Below are 14,566 nucleotides of genomic sequence, written 5' to 3'. Positions count from 1 at the left end.
GTCCAAGGAAAGGCATCAACAATAGGGTACCTTCACTGGAGAAAAGGCATTGGCATCCAGAAAACCTCTGTTAGCCGGGAAGGCATGAGGCTGGCGTCTGCTTGCTCCTAGGTTGCGTTTCAAAATGGCGTTCTCCAAAACGTCAGTGTCAGCTTTCAACAGCCGTTTTGAAAATGGCTCTGTAAGCTGCTGCAGCAAACTCCTTCTTTCTGAGCTCTTATATAGTGCTCTAATTAACTAATCAAGGCCCACACTGAATAGATGGGGCCACACTTCCATGGGAATTATCTAATCAGAGTTATCACCTACATTTGGGTGGGTCACATCTCCATGGAAACAACCTAATCTAAAGGTTCCAACCTAATCAACGCTAATAAGTCTGCCTCCACAAGACTGCATCAAAGAACACGGCTTCTTCTGAGGGACATAATATATCCAGTCTGGCACAGTCATTATATTTCAATGTGCAGCCTTCATGGTAGCATCTTTTAGAATAAATATCTATAATCGATTTCACTGGCAATTTCAAATTAAGACAAAAATATGATGTTTACACTTTATCCCGTTACAGTTATCAGCCATTAATACTCATAAAATTATTTACTTTATGGATACTATTATAAATTATTATAAATTACAACCATTCTTTGATTCTTTAAGTTGAAAACTATAAGTTCAGAGGTTTTGATTTTGGTCTTGTCTTTAAAGTGAAAAAAATTAAAAAGTAAACAGCAAAAAAAAAAAAAAGTAAAATTAAGACATTTACAGATAAACAGAAGCTGAAGGAGATCATTACCATAACTGCCTTGCAAGAAGTGGAAGTCTTTCAGACTAAAGTAAAACGGAACTAGAGGAGTGATGAATGATTCGTCAAATAAAGAGAAAAATGTCAGGTAGGTAACTTCTGTCCCAGACTGGCCGGTCCTTTCCTCTCCCCCTCACTCAGTCCCATGCAGCTGGGGAAGTGCTCTGAGGCAGCAGCCGGGAGCCCTCCAACCTCCCATTGGGGACACAGACTATAAAAACTCTCATGGCAGTGACACAGATCCCCACCTATATCCAGAAAGAGACCTAAGTCCACAGAGACCCAGGGCAGGACACAAGCCGCAGGGGAGAGTGGAATACAAGAGGGCCCCAAGGAGGAGTGTTCAAAATGGGGGATTGCAGAAGAAACGGCAGAACCCATTTCTTTCCCAAAAGCAACAAATAGTGAAGCAGGAACTGTCTGAATCAACTGTTTGGGGACCTGGGGGACAGGGGAGGACATTTCAATGCCCAGGTCAGTGTGGGATGAAGAGACTGAAAAAACATGGCAAAGACTGTAATTCTGGCCATGGCTCCTGCCACCCATCCCCCACCTTAGAGCGAAGAAGCAGCGGACAGCCGGATCCTTGCATGGAGGATGGCTACAAATTGGCATGGCTGCAAGACTTCTCTGACCCAAGTACAGAGGAGGACACAGCCCAATACTGAACCAGAGAGGGGGCCGGCAAAGTGAGAAAATGCAATCCACACAGTTTCAACCCCGCCCAGTTAGACAATGCTGGGCGCCACAATTTAAACTGCTTTAAAGGAACAATACAGAACCAAAGATCGTCATCTACTGGGCGGGCCAGGAAGTGCAGGGGTAAAAAGAAGGGCTTTTTGGACTCTTTCCAGAACCTTTCCCAGGCCCACTGGAGCTGATCTATACCCCATGCATGGATATCCAGCCCTGCTTTGGCTGGGAAATACTGATAATCCAACTGTCAAAGAAATACCCTTATAAAAATGCAAGAAACAACTAAATCCAAGAGGGAGAAATTGACCTTCAGAATAGACCCATCAAGATTATCAGATGATCTCACAAGCATTGAGTACTACCAATTTAGAAGGCTGAGCCCTCGATTTTGGGGTTTGCCCTTATGAAGTCTGTTACTGCAAAGGAGAGGCTATGCCTACTTATAATTGTGCCTAAGAGTCTCAATCAGAGAACCTCTTTTGTTGCTCAGATGTGGCCTCTCTCTCCCTAAGCCCAGTCAGCAAGTAAACACACTGCTCTTCCTACTACATGGGACATGACTCTCAGGTGCGTAAATCTCCCTGGCAATGTAGGACATGACTCCCAGGGATTAGCCTGGACCCAGCATTATGAGATTGAGAAAATCTTCCTGACCAAAAGGGGGAAGAAAAAATCAAACAAAGTTAATTGAGGATAAAAAACAGAACCAACTTTAAAAAAAAGATAATCAGATGACCAGTTACCAGCAAAAAAAAAAATCACAAGACATTATAAAATACAGGAAGATGTGGCCCAATCAAAGGAACAAATTAAAAAGTCAGAGGAGACATAGAATTTGGAACAACTAATCCAATATGTTCACACAAATCTCCTAAACAAATTCAATGGAATGGATAATGACATAAAGGATATTAAGAGGTGCTAGATAAGCATAAAGAATCTGAATGAATACACAGAAAAATAACAGATCTTATGGAAATGAAAGTCACTGTAGATGAAATTAAACATATACTAGAGATACACAACAGCAGATTTGGAGAGGCAGAAGAAAAGACCAGCAAGCCAGTAGACGGAACAACCAAATTTGAACAGACAAAAGAATAAAGGGAGAAAAAAACAGAAAAATTTGAGCACGGTCTCAGGGAAATGATTGACAACACAAAGCACCAAACATAGATGTACCAGAAGGAGAAGAGAAGTGAAAAGGGCCAGGAAGAATATGTGAGGAAATAATGGCTGAAAATTTTCCAATCCTTATAAAAGACATAAATATGCAAATTCAAGAAGGTCAATGTACTCCAAACACAATAAATCCTAAAAGACCCACTCTAAGACACCTACTAATCAAACTGTCAAATGCCAAAGAGAAGGAGAAAATTCTGAAAGCAACAAGAGAAAAGCAAATCACCATACACAAGGGAACCCAAAAAAGAATAAGTGCTGATTTCTCAACAGAAACCACAGAGGAGAGAAGGCAGTAGAACAATATAATCAAGATACTGAAAGGGAAAAATTGCCAGCCAAGAATGGTTTGTCCAGCAAAGCTGTCTTTCAAAATTAAAGGAGAGTTTAAAATATTCACAAACAGAAGCTGAGAGATTTGTCAACAAGAGACCTGCCCTAAAAGACATGAACAGACATTTTTCTGAAGAGGAAATACAAATGGCTCAAAAACATATGGAAAAATGCTCAACTTCACTGGCTATTAAGGAAATGCAAATCAAAACCACAATGAGATATCATCTCACACCTACCAGAATGGCCATTATCCAAAAAACAGAAAATGACAAGTGCTGGAGAGGATGTGGAGAAAGAGGCACGCTTATTCATTGTTGGTGGGAATGTAGAATGGTGCAACCACTCTGGATGACAGTGTGGAGGTTCCTCAGGAAGCTAAATATAGATTTGCCATATGACCCAGCTATTCCATTGCTAGGTATATACTCGGAGGAACTGAAACTTAAGACACAAACAGACATTTGTAAACCAATGTTTATTGCAGCATTATACACAATTGCCAAGAGACAGAAACAGCCCAAATGTCCATCAAAGGACTAGTGGATAAACAAACTGTGGTATATACACATGATGCAATATTATGCAGCTGTAAGACAGAACAAAGACATGGATCATATAATAATGTGGATGAACCTTGAGGACATTATGTTGAGTGAAGTTAGCCGGAAACAAAAGGACAGATTCTGTATGGTCTCACTAATATGAACAGACATTAATGAACAAACTTTGGGAGTTAAAAGCTGACAACACAGGCGACCAGGAGATAGAAAGAGGGCAGAGACCAGCCATTTGATGCTGAAGGACTACAGAATGTTTAGGATTGATTGCATAGATCCAGAAATAGATAGCATAATACTGTGTGATGGTAGCATGGTATTGTAAGTACACTGAAAAAAGATGTCTGTGAGTAAAGCTGAAAGAGGTGGGATAGGAGAATGTATGACACCAGAGGTAAAGATAGATGATAAAGACTGGGACTGTGTAACATGGCAAAAACTGGAGTGGCCAATGACTGTTACTAAATATACAAATACAAAAATGTTTTTGCATGTGGGAAAGCAAATGAATGTCAACCATATAGAGAGTTTAAAAGGGATGGTATTCAGGAAAAAACATAATCAAAGCAAATTGGAGTCTATGGTCAACAGTAACATTGTAATATACCTCCATTAAATGTAACAAAGGCAATATGCCAATGCTAAATGTATTTGAGAGGGGGATATAGGGGAGGAATATGGGATTCTTGGTAGTGGTGTTATTTGCTGTCCTTACTAGTATATTGTATTGTATGACATGTTATTTTTCTTTTTATCATTTTTTTCTTATTGCTAAAAAAAAAAAAAATAATAATTTTTCTTGTAGTAATCAACATGTTCAAGTGCTGATTGTGGTGATAAGTGTACAACTTTATGATGATACCATGAACAACTGATTGTACACTGTGGATAAATGTATGGTATGTGAATATAACTCTATAAAATTGTAGGAAAAAATATATATAAGAGTAAAAGTATTGGAGAAAACATGGTGAGAGGGATGATGCCTCACCAATATGGACTAACTACAATGTGTAAACTCAGAATTGAATCTTAGAACATAGCCTAACGTGGACATAATAATTGTAACAGTCCCTAGATTGTAAGCTCTTACAGCAGTTAACTCTATCCCTGAATTGTAATGCCTATTTCTAAACTTTGAGATGCTGATCCCCTAGCGTATAACCTGATTGGTCTCTGGAACAATGCATATCTCTGAGACACCTGAAACTCAAGAGCTAGAGCTCGGCAGATATGAATGTCAGTAGTAGTGCATACAGCCACTGCTAAAAAAAAAAAAAAAAAGCTGAAAAAGAGCCCAGACTTCAATTAGTGATATGAATGAAGCAGGTCTGGTTAAGACCAGGGCAAGCCAGGCCAAAGGGTAAAGGTTGAAACTGATTGTGTTTTAAAACTTCAACTTCCATATGAGACCAAGGTAAGAGATATCTATTTGGTACAGGATCTAAATTTTCTAAACGGAACAACTCTACAGTCGATTTGTTCAAACACCACAATTGCACGGAACTTTGAATAGGAAGTGAGATACGGTAGGTTAGTATAGGCTGGAGTGAAATAGTGACACATCCCAGAGTAATTTGGGCAGATAATAAAAAATATATTTACAGCCTCCCTCTCCTCAGCCCCAAGGATCTGGGGGAAGGTGTGGATGTGCTGGACATCCTCACCCGGACTGGTGTTGATGTTGTCACAAACATTGGGACTGGCGGTTTGATGTGCTGAGCCCTCGATCATGGGACCTGTCCTTATGAAGCTCGTTACTGCAAAGGAGAGTCTAAACTTGCATGTAATTGTGCCTAAGAGTCTCCCCCTTAGTACCTCTTTGTTGCTCAGACGTGGCCCTCTCTCTCTCTAACTGAGCCACCTCGACAGGTGAACTCGCTGCCCTCCCCCCTACGTGGGACCCAACTCCCAGGTTGTAAATCTCCCTGGCAATGCAGAATATGACTCCGGGGGATGAATGTGGACCCGGCATTGTGGGACTGAGAGTATCTTCTTGACCAAAAGGGGGATGCAAAATGAGATGAAATAGTTTCAGTGGCTGAGAGATTTCAAATGGAGTCGAGAGGTCACTCTGGTGGACATTCTTATGCACTATATAGATAACACCTCTTAGGTTTTAATGTATTGGAATAGCTAGAAGTAAACACCTGAAACTACCAAACTCCAACCCAGCAGTCTGGACTCCTGAAGACAATTGTATAATAATGTAGATTACAAGGGGTGACAGTGTGATTGTGAAGACCTTGTGGATCACACCCCCTTTATCTAGTGTATGGATGAGTAGAAAAATGGGGATAAAAACTAAAGGACAAATGGGGTGGGATGGGGGGATGATTTGGGTGTTCTTTTTTCACTTTTATTTTTTATTCTTGTTCTGGTTCTTTCTGATGTAAGGAAAATGTTCAGAGATAGATTGTGATGATGAACGCATAACCATGTTATCATACTGTGGACAGTGGATTGTATACCATGGATGATTTATGGTGTGTGAATGTATTTCAATAAAACTGAATAAAAAAAAAGAAAAAAAAAGAAAAGAAAAAAAAAAAAAAGAGAGACCTCCCCTATCAGAAATACTAAAGGAAGTTATACATGCTGAAAAGAAAAGACAGGAGAGAGAGGTTTGCAGTATAGAAATAATTATCAGTAAGGGAAATTAACAGGATAAAAAGAAAGAAAAAAACAGAACTGACAAATAAAAGCCAAAAGATAAAATGGTTGAAGTAAGTACTGCCTTTACAGTATTAACAATGAATATTAATGGATTAAACTCCTTAATCAAAAGACAAAGAGTGAAGGAATAGATAAAAAATAAATATGATCCATCTATATGCTGTTTACAAAAGACTCATTTTAGAACAAAGATAGAAATAGGTTGAAAGTGAAAGGACAGAAAAAGATATTCCATGTAAGCAGTAACCACAAAAAAACAAACAAAAAAACTAAACAGAAAAACAGGGAAGCAATAATAATACCAGACAAAATAGACTTTGAAGGCAAAAATGTTTTGAGAGAAAAAGAAGACACTATATATAATAAGTGGTAATTTACCAAGAAGAAATAGCAATCATAAATGTTTATGCACCCAATCAAGGGGCCCCAAAGTACATGAAGCAAACAATGGCAACACTGAAGGGAACAACAGACATCTCTACAATAATCCTGGCAAATTTCAACACACATTCTCTTCAATGGATAGAACATCTAAACAGAGGCTCAATAAGGAAACAGAGAACTTAAATAATACAATAAATGAACTAGACCTAACAGATATATATATAGAACATTGCACCCCAAAACAGCAGGATATACATTCTTCTCAAGTGCTCATGGAACATTCTACAGGACAGATCACATGGTGGGACACAAAACAGGTCTTCATAAGTTTAAAAGATTGAAATTATACAAAGCACTTTCTCTGATAATAATGGAATAAAGCTAGAAATCAGTAACAGCTGGAGAACCAGAAAATACACAAACATATGGAGGTTAAACAACACACTCATAAATCAGTGGATCAAAGAAGAAATTGCAAAAGAAATCAGTAAATTTCTCAAGATGAATGAAAACAAAAACACAACATATCAAAACTTATGAGATGCAGCAAACACAGTGCTGAGAGGGAAATTTATAGCCCTAAACGTCTATATTTAAAAAGAAGAGCTCAAACCAACAATCTTACTGTAAACTGGAGGAACTAGAAAAAAAAAACAGCAAACTAATCCCAAAGCAAGCAGAAGAAAAGTAATAACAGACATTAGAGTGGAAATAAATGAAACGAAATGAAATGAATTAGAGAGAATCAATAAAATCAAGAGTTGGTTGCTTGAGAAGACCAACAAAATTGACAAACCCTCAGCTACATTGACTAAGAAAAAAAGAAAAGATCCAAATAAATAAAATCAGAAATGGGGGTGGGGGGGTATGATTAACATGGACCCTGAAGAAATAAAAAAGATCATAAGAGAATACTATGAACAACTGAACAACTGCAGCCCATCAATCTACACAACTTACATGAAATGGACAGTTTCCTAGCAATACACCAACAACCTACATTGACCACAAAGAAATAGAAAACCTCAACAAACCAATCACAAGTAAAAAGACTGAATCAGTCATCAAACCTCCAACAAAGGAAAGCCCAGGACCACATGGCTTCAAAAGTGAATTCCACCAAGCAGTCCAAGAAGAATTAATACCAATCCCAATCAAATTCTACCAAAAAACTGAAGGAACACAACCTAACTCATTCTATGTGGCCAACATCACTATTATACCACAGCCTACTAAAGAGACTACAAGAAAAGAAAACTACAGACAAATCTCCCTAATGAACATAGATGAAAAATCCTCAGAAAAATATTTGCAAATAGAATCCAACAGCACATTTAAAGAATTATACACCACGACCAAGTGTGTTTTATTCCAGGTATGCAAGGGTGGTTGAATACAAGAAAATCAATTAATATAATACACCACATAAACAAATTGAAAGGGAAAAATCACATGATCATCTCAATTTACGGAGAAAAAGCATTTGACCCAATTCAGCATCCTTTCTTGATAAAAATACTTCAAAAGGTAGGAAGTGAAGTAAACTTCCTCAACATGATAAAGGGCATATATGAAAAACCCCAGCTAACGTCACACTCAACAGTATGAGACTGAAAGTTTTCCCTCTAAGATTGCGAACAAGACAAGGATGGCCACTGTCATGACTATTATTCAACATTGTGCTAGAATTTCTAGCTAGAGCAAGTAGGCAAGAAAAACAAGTAAAAGGCATCTAAAGTGCAAAGCAAGAAATAAAACTTTCATTATTTACAGACAGCATGATTCTGTATTTATAAAGTCCAGAAAAAACTATGACAAAGCCACCAAACCTAATAAATGAGTCCAGCGAAGTGGGGATACAGGATCAACATGCAAAAATCAGTAGTGTTTCTACATACTAGCAATGAACTATTCAAGGAGGATATCAAGAAAAAAAATTCCATTTACAATAGCTACTAAAAGAATCAAACATCTAGGAATAAACTTAACCAAGGATGTAAAGGACCTGTACCCAGAATACTACAAAACAGGGCTAAAAGAAACCAAAGAAGATCTAAACAATGGAAAGCCATTCCGTGTTTATAGATTGGAAGGCTAAATGTCATTAAGATGTCAATTCTATCCAAACTGATCCACAGAATCAATGCAATATCAATCAAAATTCCAGCTGCCTACTTTGCAGAAATGGAAAAGCCAATTATCAAATTCATTTGGAGGGGTAAGGGGCTGCAAATAACCAAAAACATCTGAAAAGAAGAATGAAGTGGAAGGACGCATACTTTCTGACTTTAAAACATATTATAAAGCCACAGTGGTCAAAACAGCATGGTACTGGCATAAAGATGGACATATTGATCAATGGAATTGAATTGGGAGTTCAGAAACAGACCCTCACATCTATGGTCAATTGATTTTTGACAAGGCTGCCAAGCCCGCTCAACTGCAACGAAATGGTGTTTTCAATAAATGGTGCTGCAAGAACTGGATATCCATATCCAGACGAAAAGAAGAGGACCCCTAACACACATCCTATACAAAAATTAACGCAAAACGAATAAAAGACCTAAATATAAGAGCTAGTAACATACAATTTCTAGAAGAAAATGTAGGGAAACATCTTCAAGATCTAGTGATAGGCAGTAGTTTCTTAGCCCTTACACCCACAGCACAAGCAATGAAAGAAAACATAAATGGGACCTCTTCAAAACTGAATACTTCTGTGCTTCAAAGGACTTTGTTAAAAGGGTAAAAAAAAAGGCAGCCGACTCAACGGGAGAAAATATTTGGAAACCACATATCTGATAAGGGTTTGATACCAGAAAATAACGAAATCCTTCAACTCAACAATAAAAAGACAAAAAACCCACTTAAAAATGGGCAAAAAACATGAATAGACATTTTTCCAAAGAGGAAATACAGATGGTTTAGAGTCACATGAAAAGATGCTCAACTTCACTAGCTATTAGGGAAATGCAAATCAAAACCACAATGAGATATCATTTCACTCCTACCAGAAAGGCCACTATTAATCAAACAGGACAATACAAGTCTTGGAGAGGATGTAGGGAAACTGGAACACTTATTCACTGCCAGTGCGAATGTAAAATTGTACAGCTGCTGTGGAAGACAATTTGGCAGTTCCTCAGGATGTTAAATATAGAGTTGCCTTATGATCTGCCAATCCCACTTCTGGGAATCTACCCAGAAGATTTGAAAGCAAGGACATGAAAAGATACCTAGACATCAATGTTCATAACAGCATTATTCATAACTGCCAAAAGATGGAAACAACCCAAGTAGCTACCAACTGATGAATGGATAAACAAAATGTGGTATATACATACAATGGAACATTATTCAGCAGTAAGAAGGAATGATGTCCTGAAGTATGGGACAACATGGATGAACCCTGAGGACATTATGTTGACAGAAATCAGTCAAACACAGTGTTATGATCTCACTAATACGAACTAATTATATGTAAACTCACAGGCATAAAATATAGAATATAGGTTACCAGGAGATAGAATGAGGCTAGAGAATGGGGAGTGGTTGCTTAATATGTGCATTATTTTTAACTAGGTTAAATTTAAACATTTGTAAATGGACAGAGAATGGTAGCACATTATTGTGAATATAATTAACAGCGCTGAATTGTGAGTAAATGTGGCTGAAAGGGGAAGTTTAGAGTCATGTATGTCACCAGAAGGAAAGCTAAAGGTTAAAACATAAGACTATACAGCACAGTGAGTCTTGTGTGGCAGATGATGACTATAATTAACTGTACAAATATTAAAAAGTTCTCTCATGAACTAGAACAAATGTATGATACTATTACAAGGAGTTAATAGTGGGGTATACGGGGAAAAAAGTACCTACTGCAAACTATGGACTGTGGTTAACAGTAATATCTTAATATCTCTCATCAACAGTAATAAATGCACCACACCACACCAATACTAGGGACAATAAAAGGGAGTAAAGGGGGGGATGGGATGTTTTGGGTTTTCTTCTTTTTCTCCTTTTTGTTTTTTTTTTTTTGGAGTAACGAAAGTGGTCTAAAATTGATTGTGCTGATGAATGCACAACTACGTGATGATACTGTGGGCCACTGATCGCATACTTTGGATGGATTGTATGGTATGGAACGTAACTCAATATATTTTCATTTATAAATAAGGGAGGGAGTGGGACTAGATAGTAACTTGAAGTCAAAAGAAAAAATAAAGATCAAAGGTAAAGGTAATTACATAAATAAAATTGAAATAGTCGGCAACACCAACTACACACGCAAGCTTGGTACACCAATTGGACCCCACAAGACTCACTCCCCCACTCACCACAAAGGCTAAGCAGGGGTGAACTGGCTTGTGGAGAACAGGTGGCTCGTGGACGCCACCTGCTGGTTAGTTAGAGAAAGTGTACTCCACAAAACTGTACATCTGATAAATTAGAGATAAGGACTTCAATTGGTCTACAAATCCTAAAAGAACCCTATCAAGTTGAGCAAATGCCAAGAGGCCAAAAACAACAGAAAATTATAAAGCATATGAAAAAAACAGACGATATGGATAACCCAAGCCCAAGCACCCAAATCAAAAGATCAGAAGAGACACAGCACCTAGAGCAGCTACTCAAAGAACTAAAGATGAACAATGAGACCATAGTACGGAATACAAAGGATATCAGGAAGACCCTAGAAGAGCATAAAGAAGACATTGCAAGATTAAATAAAAAAATAGATGATCTTATGGAAATTAAAGAAACTGCTGACCAAATTAAAAAGATTCTGGACACTCATAGTACAAGACTAGAGGAAGCTGAACAACGAATCAGTGACCTGGAAGATGACAGAATGGAAAATGAAAGCATAAAATAAAGAATGGGGAAAAAAATTGAAAAAATCGAAACGGACCTCAGGGATATAATAGATAATATAAAACGTCCTAATATAAGACTCATTGGTGTTCCAGAAGGGGAAGAAAAGGGTAAAGGTCTAGGAAGAGTATTCAAAGAAATTGTTGGGGAAAACTTCCCAAATCTTCTAAACAACATAAATACACAAATCATAAATGCTCAGCGAACTCCAAATAGAATAAATCCAAATAAACCCACTCCGAGACATATTCTGATCACACTATCAAACACGGAAGAGAAGGAGCAAGTTCTGAAAGCAGCAAGAGAAAAGCAATTCACCATGTACAAAGGAAACAGCATAAGACTAAGTAGTGACTACTCAGCAGCCACCATAGAGGCAAGAAGGCAGTGGCACGATATATTTAAAATTCTGAGTGAGAAAAATTTTCAACCAAGAATACTTTATCCAGCAAAGCTCTCCTTCAAATTTGAGGGAGAGCTTAAATTTTTCACAGACAGATAAATGCTGAGAGAATTTGCTAACAAGAGACCTGCCCTACTGGAGATACTGAAGGGAGCCCTACAGACAGAGAAACAAAGAAAGGACAGAGAGACTTGGACAAAGGTTCAGTACTAAAGAGATTCGGTATGGGTACAATAAAGGATATTAATAGACAGAGGGGAAAAATATATATGACAAACATAAACCAAAGGATAAGATGGCTGATTCAAGAAATGCCTTCACGGTTATAACGTTGAATGTAAATGGATTAAACTCCCCAATTAAAAGATATAGATTCGCAGAATGGATCAAAAAAAATGAACCATCAATATGTTGCATACAAGAGACTCATCTTAGACACGAGGACACAAAGAAATTGAAAGTGAAAGGATGGAAAAAAATATTTCCTGCAAGCTACAGCCAAAAGAAAGCAGGTGTAGCAATATTAATCTCACATAAAATAGACTTTAAATGCAGGGATGTTTTGAGAGACAAAGAAGACCATTACATACTAATAAAAGGGGCAATTCAACAAGAAGAAATAACAATCATAAATGTCTATGCTCCCAATCAAGGTGCCACAAAATACATGAGAGAAACATTGGCAAAACTAAAGGAAGCAATTGATGTTTCCACAATAATTGTGGGAGACTTCAACACATCACTGTCTCCTATAGATAGATCAAACAGACAGAGGACCAATAAGGAAATTGAAAACCTAAACAATCTGATAAATGAATTAGATTTAACAGACATATACAGGACATTACATCCCAAATCACCAGGATACACATACTTTTCTAGTGCTCACGGAACTTTCTCCAGAATAGATCATATGCTGGGACATAAAACAAGCCTCAATAAATTTAAAAAGATTGAAATTATTCAAAGCACATTCTCTGACCACAATGGAATACAATTAGAAGTCAATAACCATCAGAGACTTAGAAAATTCACAAATACCTGGAGGTTAAACAACACACTCCTAAACAATCAGTGGGTTAAAGAAGAAATAGCAAGAGAAATTGCTAAATATATAGAGACGAACGAAAATGAGAACACAACATACCAAAACCTATGGGATGCAGCAAAAGCAGTGCTAAGGGGGAAATTTATAGCACTAAACGCATACATTAAAAAGGAAGAAAGAGCCAAAATCAAAGAACTAATGGATCAACTGAAGAAGCTAGAAAATGAACAGCAAACCAATCCTAAACCAAGTACAAGAAAAGAAATAACAAGGATTAAAGCAGAAATAAATGACATAGAGAACAAAAAAACAATAGAGAGGATAAATATCACCAAAAGTGGGTTCTTTGAGAAGATCAACAAGATTGACAAGCCCCTAGCTAGACTGACAAAATCAAAAAAAGAGAAGACCCATATAAACAAAATAATGAATGAAAAAGGTGACATAACTGCAGATCCTGAAGAAATTAAAAAAATCATAAGAGGATACTATGAACAACTGTATGGCAACAAACTGGGTAATGTACAGGAAATGGACAATTTCCTGGAAACATATGAACAACCTAGACTGACCAGAGAAGAAATAGAAGACCTCAACCAACCCATCACAAGCAAAGAGATCCAATCAATCATCAAAAATCTTCCCACAAATAAATGCCCAGGGCCAGATGGCTTCACAGGGGAATTCTACCAAACTTTCCAGAAAGAACTGACACCAATCTTACTCAAACTCTTTCAAAACATTGAAAAAAATGGAACACTACCTAACTCATTTTATGAAGCTAACATCAATCTAATACCAAAACCAGGCAAAGATGCTACAAAAAAGGAAAACTTCTGGCCAATCTCCCTAATGAATATAGATGCAAAAATCCTCAACAAAATACTTGCAAATCGAATCCAAAGACACATTAAAAAAATCATACACCATGACCAAGTGGGGTTCATTCCAGGCACGCAAGGATGGTTCAACATAAGAAAATCAATCAATGTATTACAACACATTAAAAATTCAAAAGGGAAAAATCAAATGATCATCTCAATAGATGCTGAAAAAGCATTTGACAAAATCCAACATCCCTTTTTGATAAAAACACTTCAAAAGGTAGGAATTGAAGGAAACTTCCTCAATATGATAAAGAGCATATATGAAAAACCCACAGCCACCATAGTACTCAATGGTGAGAGACTGAAAGCCTTCCCCCTAAGATCAGGAACAAGACAAGGATGCCCACTGTCACCACTGTTATAACATTGTGCTGGAAGTGCTAGCCAGGGCAATCCGGCAAGACAAAGAAATAAAAGGCATCCAAATTGGAAAAGAAGAAGTAAAACTGTCATTGTTTGCAGATGATATGATCTTTTATCTAGAAAACCCTGAGAAATCAACGATACACCTACTAGAGCAAATAAACAAATTTAGCAAAGTAGCGGGATACAAGATTAATGCACATAAGTCAGTAATGTTTCTATATGCTAGAAATGAACAAACTGAAGAGACACTCAAGAAAAAGATACCATTTTCAATAGCAACTAAAAAAATCAAGTACCTAGGAATAAACTTAACCAAAGATATAAAAGCTATATCTTTTATATATACCT

The 14,566-nt window shown here is 37.3% G+C and overlaps 1 protein-coding gene across 7 annotated transcripts in view; it reads right to left on the bottom strand.

Moving 5' to 3' along the window:
- The window catches only part of CSPP1 (centrosome and spindle pole associated protein 1), a 169,974-nt gene that overhangs the window by 87,644 nt on the left and 67,764 nt on the right, over positions 1 to 14,566 (bottom strand). The gene's annotated exons all lie outside the window — the stretch shown is intronic.

This window comes from Choloepus didactylus, chromosome 14 (genome assembly GCF_015220235.1).
Source record: "Choloepus didactylus isolate mChoDid1 chromosome 14, mChoDid1.pri, whole genome shotgun sequence".
Classification (NCBI taxonomy): Eukaryota; Metazoa; Chordata; class Mammalia; order Pilosa; family Megalonychidae; genus Choloepus; species Choloepus didactylus.
This window is presented reverse-complemented; position numbering and strand designations above follow the sequence as displayed.